The following is an 8,396-nucleotide window of genomic DNA, read 5'->3' as shown; positions in this document are numbered from 1 at the left end:
CGTGGAATGCCTCTGGTGGGGCTGCATTACATTCCAAAATATACTTCACTGTGCTCCCTACTTCCTGTTCAGGGAATGTGTGACAAAATTCCACCATTTGAAAAACCCTGGAACGTCACAAGCGCATACATCACTTTCTCCGTGCGTTACCATGGTAACATAAGATACCCGTCGCTGACTCTGTACAATAATTATTGTAAATGAATCAAATAATTTTTTTATGAGTTATACACACTACCGCCCCATCAGTGAGATGGAGCTAGAACGTGCGCGATTGTACCCAAAAGATGGGACGGTCTAAACCCAGCTCACGTTCTCTGTTAGTGGGTGAACAGTAGCACAAGTGGCCCACTGGGGGCGCGCAATTCCCCTGCGCCGAATTCCCCGTCCCACGTGTATAACTCGTAAATTTATTATTCGATCAAATTACAATAATAATTTTTGTCCTCGATAATGAGGATAATACGTATGTCAATCACTTTTTGAGCTCCATTTTAGGGTTCCAGTGAGGCGCAGGGTATGATGGGAGATTTTTCATTCCCATTTCCGGTGAAGTGTAGATCTGTTGTTCACTTGTTCCCTACACCCCTGACATTCCCGCTTTCTGCGGTTTCGAATCGCACTTACTATGACTGTGCAGGACACTTCCCAGGGGACTACCGTCCAATTGGATTGTTTCCATAAACGGTGCGGATACTGTACCAGTCAGATCCGCTTGTTTTCAGAAATAAAGGCAAAAATAGGCATTACGATAAAAAATAACTCAAGTAAATATGCAACGAAATAACTCGAAGACAAAAGGAAATATTTTGGTTGGAGACCGACACGAACAGGTAACGGCTGGCGAATTCTTAGGACAACAGGAGCTAACAGCTAACAGCTAGCTAACACCGTGTAAAAGTGTTAATGATACACACACAACCGTGTTTATTCTGCTCGTTCAAAACTCAACATCAACTTGTCAATCAGCTGAGTCCGTAATCCGTAGTGTAAAATTGGGTTTAAGCCATTATTTATGAGAATTTTGACCCGGTTTGACTTGAACACTCCTCGTATGTTATTTACACATTCTATTGTGTATATCTGTAAGCTGTTTGCAGGCTAATTGTAAAAGGTTGTGTATATCATGTACGTGTGTTATCTATATTTATAAAACCGAACCTCTGTTTTCTTGGCGGGTGGGTTGGACCAAACTCAGTGTATCTGCAGGAATCGTTATTATCAACATTTACGTTGTTATACTGAGTGAATCACAGGCGTTACAATGTAGCAGCGTAAGGAGCAGCAGGCAGTTAACCACATATGACGGGTGGGAGGGTCAGGCGTCAGGATCTGCACATGGGTGGAGCCCCGGGGACCCTCCGCCGTAATAATGCCTCAAATTTGTGCTAAAAAGCAGTTAATGTCACTCAGTATAATGCCACACAATGTTATTAACCATTTTCCAGCGTAAGTTTAAGGCATTATCATGGCTGACCCCGTGAAAAATCCCTCTACAAGTTTGCATCCTCAGTGTCTTTAGATCACATCAGCCCGGTTTGGTGGTGATTATATAAATCCCCTAGGAGGAGTAGATCAAAATCCTTCGGTTGTGTTTTGCGAACGACCCAAAATAACTGACTTCCTGTTTCATTGAGCCCATGACATGCAGAGCGAAAGTCGTTCATGAGCTCTAAATGTGTACCAAGTATACGTGCAAGTGTGTATGAGCTATGTAGCAAAATCTTGTATCCTAAAAAACACTAACTACAAAGCAAGTTAGGTTAAACATATTATATGTTACATATACCATGTTATACTCACCTTTTTTACCAAATACATAATAAATGTACATAATGTATAGAGCACTGGTGGCTCAGGGGTAGGTGTTTTCGCCTGCCATGCAGAAGGCCTGCAGAATTACATAAGAGAGTTCATGATTAGTAGAGTTCTCACTTTCACCACACTGACTCCTGAATTTTAAATAATTTTTTAATTTCTATATTTGCATTTGAGTTGGTAAAATGTTTCTGCTTCTCTGTGATCCTACAGGTCCTGCACTATAAACTATTTACACATTGGCAGGCAGAACAGCATCCTTTGTGGTAGGAGAGAATTATTCTCTTAAATGCATTTAAATAATAATTATATGTCTTTAAATTCGTGATATAAATCATATATGTCTTATATACACTACCATTCAAAAGTTTGGGGTCACTTTCTAACTCCATGACGATTTATTTCTACATTGTAAAGGCATGCAAAAAATGCATTCATCTCCTTTGAACTGTTAATGGTGAGATGTTTCTGCTACTTCTGCTCTGTAAGGACTTCATAACGCCTCTAATCTGAGGTGCTGTTAATTGGTCATTTTTCAGGCTGATAACTCTAAATGAACTTCTCGTCTGCGGCAGAGGTAGGTTTTGGTCTCGCCCTCCTGGGATGGCCTTCATGAGAGCCAGTTTCATTATGGTGCCGTTCCACCACATCCCAAATATGCTCTATTGGGTTGAGATCTGGTGACTATGGGGGGCCATTTTAGTACAGTGAACTCATTGTCATGTTCAAGAAACCAATTTAAAATGATTCGAGCTTTGTGACATGGTGCATTATCCTGCTGGAAGTGGATATCAAAGGATGGGTAAATGGTGGTCATAAAGGGATGGACATGGTCAGAAACAATGCTCAGGTAGCCCGTTGCATTTAAACAATGCCCAATTGGCACTAAGGGTCCTAAAGTGTGCCAAGAGAACATCTCCCACACCATTACACCACCACCACCAGCCTGCACAGTGGTAACAAGGCATGATGGATCCATGTTCTCATTCTGTTTACGCCAAATTCTGACTTTACCATTTGAATGTCTCAACAGAAATCGAGACTCATCAGACCAGGCAACATTTTTCCAGTCTTCAACTGTCCAATTTTGGTGAGCTCTTGCAAATTGTAGCCTCTTTTTCCTATTTGTAGTGGAGATAAGTGGTACCCGGTGGGGTCTTCTGCTGTTGTAGCCCATCCGCCTCAAGGTTGTGCGTGTTGTGGCTTCACAAATGCTTTGCTGCATACCTCAGTTGTAACGAGTGGTTATTTCAGTCAAAGTTGCTCTTCTATCAGCTTGAATCAGTCGGCCCATTCTCCTCTGACCTCTAGCATTAACAAGGCATTTTCGCCCACAGGACTGCCGCATACTGGATGTTTTTCCCTTTTCACACCATTCTTTGTAAACCCTAGAAATGGTTGTGAGTGAAAATCCCAGTAACTGAGCAGATTGTGAAATACTCAGACCGGCCCATCTGGCACCAACAACCATGCCACGCTCAGAATTGCTTAAATCACCTTTCTTTCCCATTCTGACATTCAGTTTGGAGTTCAGGAGATTGTCTTGACCAAGACCACACCCCTAAATGCATTGGAGCAACTGCCATGTGATTGGTTGTTTAGATTATTGCATCAATGAGAAATTGAACAGGTGTTCCTAATAATCCTTTAGGTGAGTATAAATCACTAAACAAAAAGTGACCCCAAACTTTTGAACGGTAGTGTATATAATGTGTGTCAATCCCGAAATTATTTATACCCCATATTGTGATTTAAGACCCACCTTTATTCAACCAGCAAGTTTTTTTTCTTGATTAGAAATGACACGAGCGTCTTCCAAAATATAATAAGATGATGTACAAGATGATGTACAGTGTCATGTCCAAAATTATTCATACCCTTTGCAAACTGCACTGCACTAATTGATAGTCAAAAAGTCCCATAAACACACTCCTAAACCTTGTGGAAAGCCTTCACAGAAGAGTTTAAGCTGTTATAGCTGCAAAGGGGGCGTGGCCAACATCATTAAACCCCATGGATTAAGAATTGGATGTTACTAAATTTCATATGCACTTAAAGGCAGACTAGAGAAAACTTTTGGCAATATATTGTGTGTGTGTGTGTGCTGTATATAAGAGATAAAATGATCAATAATTGTCCTTAATATGTAATTTCACAATAATAAATGATGATTATATATTCCATACATGGACTCATTGTTTCTCATTTCCATCTGTTAGTTTCAGTAAATCCAAACTCCACAGCAGTCTAATGGACATCACGACCCTCCTGTATGTCCTGTATATCTTATGTCTGGGTAAGAATTATAAGTGTCCTAACACTGACTACAACATGCGTATCTATCTACTGTATCTGTACAGTATGTCTGTCTGTCTGTCAAAGTATCTATGTCTATACAGTGCCTTACAAAAGTATTCATACCCCTTGAACTACCACAAACATAAATGCATTTTATTGAGATTTTATGTGATGGACCAACACAAAGAAGGTGGAAAAGTGGAAGGAAAATGTTTTTCATTTTTTTATTTTTTTAAACAAATAACTATCCGATAAGTGTGGACTTGTATTTAAGACATTTGTTTTTACCCCCTGAGTCAATACTTTGTAGAATCACCTTTTGCTGCAATTACAGCTGGTTTTGCCCTTTTTTCAAAATAGTTTAAGATTAGTTTGATTAGATGAAGAGCGTCTATGAACTGCAATTTTCACGTCTGGCCACAGATTCTCAATTGGATTTAGGTCTGGACCTTCAACACATGAATATTCTTTGATTTTAACCATTCCATTGTAGCTCTGGTTGTGTGTTTAGGGTCGTTGTCCTGCTGGAAGGTGAAGCTCCACCCCAGTTTTAAGTCTTTTGCAGACTCTAACAGGTTTTCTTCTAAGATTCTCCTGTATTTGACTCTATCCATCTTCCCATCAACTCTGACCGGCTTCCCTGTCTCTGCTGAAGAAACGCACCCCCACAACATGATGCTGCCACCACCATGTTTCACAGTTTTCCACCACACACAGTGTTTTGCATTCAGGCCAAAATGTTTTGTTCTTATCTGACCAGAGCATCTTCTTCCACATGCTCCATATGTCCCCCCACATGGCCTGTCACAAACTACAAATGGGTCTTTTTATGGCTTTCTTTGAACAATTACTTTCTTCTAACTGCTCTTCTATAAAGGCCAGATTTGTGGAGGTGACTACTAATATTTGTCCTGTGGACAGATTGTTCCACCTGAGCTGTGGATCTCTGCAGCTCCTCCAGAGTTACCATTGTTCTCTTGGCTGCTACTCTAATTAATGCTCTCCTAGCCCGACCTGTCCGTTTAGGTGGACGGCCATGTCTTGGTAGGTTTACAGTTGTGCCGTACTCTTTTTATTTTCAGATGATGGACAGATTAAACACTTCCCCTGTCTGGTGTGTTCCTTGGGCTTTATGATGCTGTTTCTTCACTAATGTTCTCTAACAAACCTCTGAGGGCTTCACAGAACAGCTGTATTTATACTGAGATTATTTACACACAGGTGGACTTTATTTACTTATCAGGTGACTTCTGAAGGTTCCACTGGATTTTAGTTTGGGGTATCAGAGTAAAGGGGGCTGAATACAAATGCACACCACAGTTTATAAAGTTTTATTCATTAAATATGTTAACCATTTATCATTGTCTTTCCAATAAAATCAAATTTACCTTTGTGGTTATTATGTGATGAAATGTGGAAAAGTTCAAGGGGTATAAATACTTTTGCAATGCACTGTATATGTATGTTTCTACAAATCATGTAGATTGTGATTTTTTTTTCCACAGATTCCATCAATGCAGCTCAACTCTCAGTCACGGGTAAGCCAATCATACAGTGTGAAACACCGACTAATTATAAAAGTCTCAGCGTATCAGATAACAGAGTTAGAAATAAGGTCAGTATCAGACGCCTTAACCACTGAGTCATGACCCAGGTTTTCTCATAACAACTTTAATGACTCTAACTTTAATAAAATATGAAGTGTCTTATAGAGCTTAAATCAAACTCATACACGCAAACATGAAACACTCCATACACACACATGCGTATATAAAACACTCATACATACATGTATATTACTAATCGCTCAAACAAATGTATATGAAATGTGCACACACATATGACACACACACACACACACACACACACACACACAGTACATGACAGATGATTCTCAGTGTAAACACACTTGCCCCTTCATTCTCCCTGATTGCTATTAGCCTTTTTTTTAAAGGGGTTCTATCGCAATGCGTTGTTAAGGCTGTGGCGTATTCAGATCCGTACAAATGATGTTTGAATATTGCAGCGTCAGATAAACGCGGGTGATGGTTTACAACCGCCAAAGAAAAATTGAAGCAGGAAATCTGTGGCTAATATTTCGGATCTTAAAACAGAAGCAATTAATATTTCCTGTATTTAATGTACTTCCTCACCTTCACTAATACGAACAATAACTAACTCATTGAAATCCCATGTGACTCCCTCTAAAAATCCAAATACAGAACCGGAAATTCAAACATTGTTCCGAGCCTCCATACCACCAACTTCTTTGGTGATGATGAATTAATGTTAAATGTAAAAAACATTATTACATTTGAATGAATTGCAAATGTAAAAAAAATTATAATTTCCTGTGAATCAACCAAATTTTTGTGGCCTAGTTAAAGGGTCAATCCAGTTGTCATTAGGACACAACGTTATTGAGTCGAGCCTTATTACAACACTATACTACAACACCAGTTTAAAAGATAAATATAGATTTTATTATATAGGATATAAATATAATCATTTCCTAAAACGGGTTTCCCGTCATTTCAGCTCCTGTGGGCTCCACAGTCGTCCTGCCGTGTGAATGGAGAGATCTCTCTGTCCAAACACCTCATGTTGTGTGGACTATTGAGCGTGAGGTTGTGTTTGAGCGAAAGGGTAAAGATTCACTTCAGGATGAAGGATACGAGGGGCGTGTGGACGTTCCTGAGGACGAGCTGCTTAAAGGAAACTGTTCCCTGGTGTTGAAGAACGTCAGAGTTACTGATGAAGCTGAGTACAGAAGCTCCATGCTGTTGGAACACCCAAAGAAATTTGTCTTTGTCCAGGAAGTTCATCTCTCAGTCTACAGTAAGTGTATTAATCTCAGATAGAGAGTCTGACACACACACACACACACACACACACACACACAGTATCAGTACACAGAGTTTATAATGACTGGAATGTTATTAAACTGAACAGATTATTTAATGTTGATGTGAGACTGTGCTGCACAGTTTAGTGTTTTACACAGAGAACTGGTAAGATGTCCTTGTCTGTGTTAGATTAAGTAAAGAGGACACACACACACACACACACACACCTGTCCCAAATGTTAATATTTTTTTCAGCACACACTCACCGACATCCTCCTAATAGACAAAGTGTCACAATCTGGTCCTTTACGAAGTCTCTCAAATTCCTGTGTTCACCCAATTATTAGATATTTTTGCTGCGTCCAACAGGAGTAAATGAACTAGTGAATAAATTAACAGGAGTAAATGAACCAGTGAATAAATTAACAGGAGTAAATGAACTAGTGAATAAATTAACAGGAGTAAATGAACTAGTGAATAAATTAACAGGAGCAAATGAACTGTGTGTTTAAACAGAAATCACTTGTGAGAATAAATAATGTGTAAAAATCACACACACAATCAGAACACAGATATTTAATATCATTTATTTTATCTTCTTTTTTCTATAAAGACCGAACTGAAGAGAGAATTAAAGAGAGAACAGATTCGTCAGGTGAGTGAATATCAAACCTTATTGAAATATCACATCAAAAGAAAAATATATTGTTATTGTTAATAAAGTAAGACATTTTTTAAAAAGTGATATTAATTTCTTTTTCCTCTAAAGACCGAACTGAAGAGAGTCCAGATTCCTCAGGTGAATATTAAACCTTATTTAAGTGTGTGTTGTGTTGTTCAGCTCACTGATGGAAAAATCACACACAGTCATGTGATTATGTGAGTGACAACACATATGAAACAATATTAATGACCGATATGAAAAAGTAGTTCTACGCTGAAACTCTACACATGAATAATATTTAATAAATAAAATATCATTTTTGAAAGAGAAATATGAAAATATAAAAACAATGAAAATAAGAAGAATAGACTTCATAATGACTGTTTTAAATCTATAATAACATTTCTAATGTCATGTCATTGAGAGTGAACTATTTACAGCAATGAATTTCTGTCTCTGCAGATAACGGTGTAAAGAACCTTCATTACTTGTGGATTCTGATCATTTTGCCGGGCCTGGTGTTACTTGGTCTCGGAGTGTGGCTTCTGAAGAAGAAAAAATCTGCCTATTTCCAGACTAAAAACACAGAGGAGTCCAAAGAAATGAACTGACACGGCAACACGACAGCACCAACGATGCTACCAACATCTTTAGAGGAAACATAATCTACACACTGCTGACATTTTTAGGGTCCAAGCACTATGACATCACACGATGATGACCTGACTATGATGTCCTCGCCATCGCTCTGATAAGTTTTAGATGTTTAA

The 8,396-nt window shown here is 38.8% G+C and overlaps 1 long non-coding RNA gene across 1 annotated transcript; it reads left to right on the top strand.

Annotated features, from left to right (window-relative positions):
* The first annotated feature begins 706 nt into the window (after positions 1-706).
* LOC128507273 (uncharacterized) lies at positions 707-5,652 on the top strand. The gene is made up of 4 exons (XR_008355799.1): positions 707-833; positions 2,032-2,084; positions 4,038-4,114; positions 5,622-5,652. It is a non-coding gene; the product is annotated as an uncharacterized LOC128507273 (long non-coding RNA).
* The last annotated feature ends 2,744 nt before the right edge of the window (positions 5,653-8,396 follow it).

This window comes from Clarias gariepinus, chromosome 2 (assembly GCF_024256425.1).
Source record: "Clarias gariepinus isolate MV-2021 ecotype Netherlands chromosome 2, CGAR_prim_01v2, whole genome shotgun sequence".
NCBI lineage: Eukaryota > Metazoa > Chordata > Actinopteri > Siluriformes > Clariidae > Clarias > Clarias gariepinus.
Note: the sequence above shows the minus strand (reverse complement) of the source record. Positions and strands in the feature narration are given on the sequence as shown.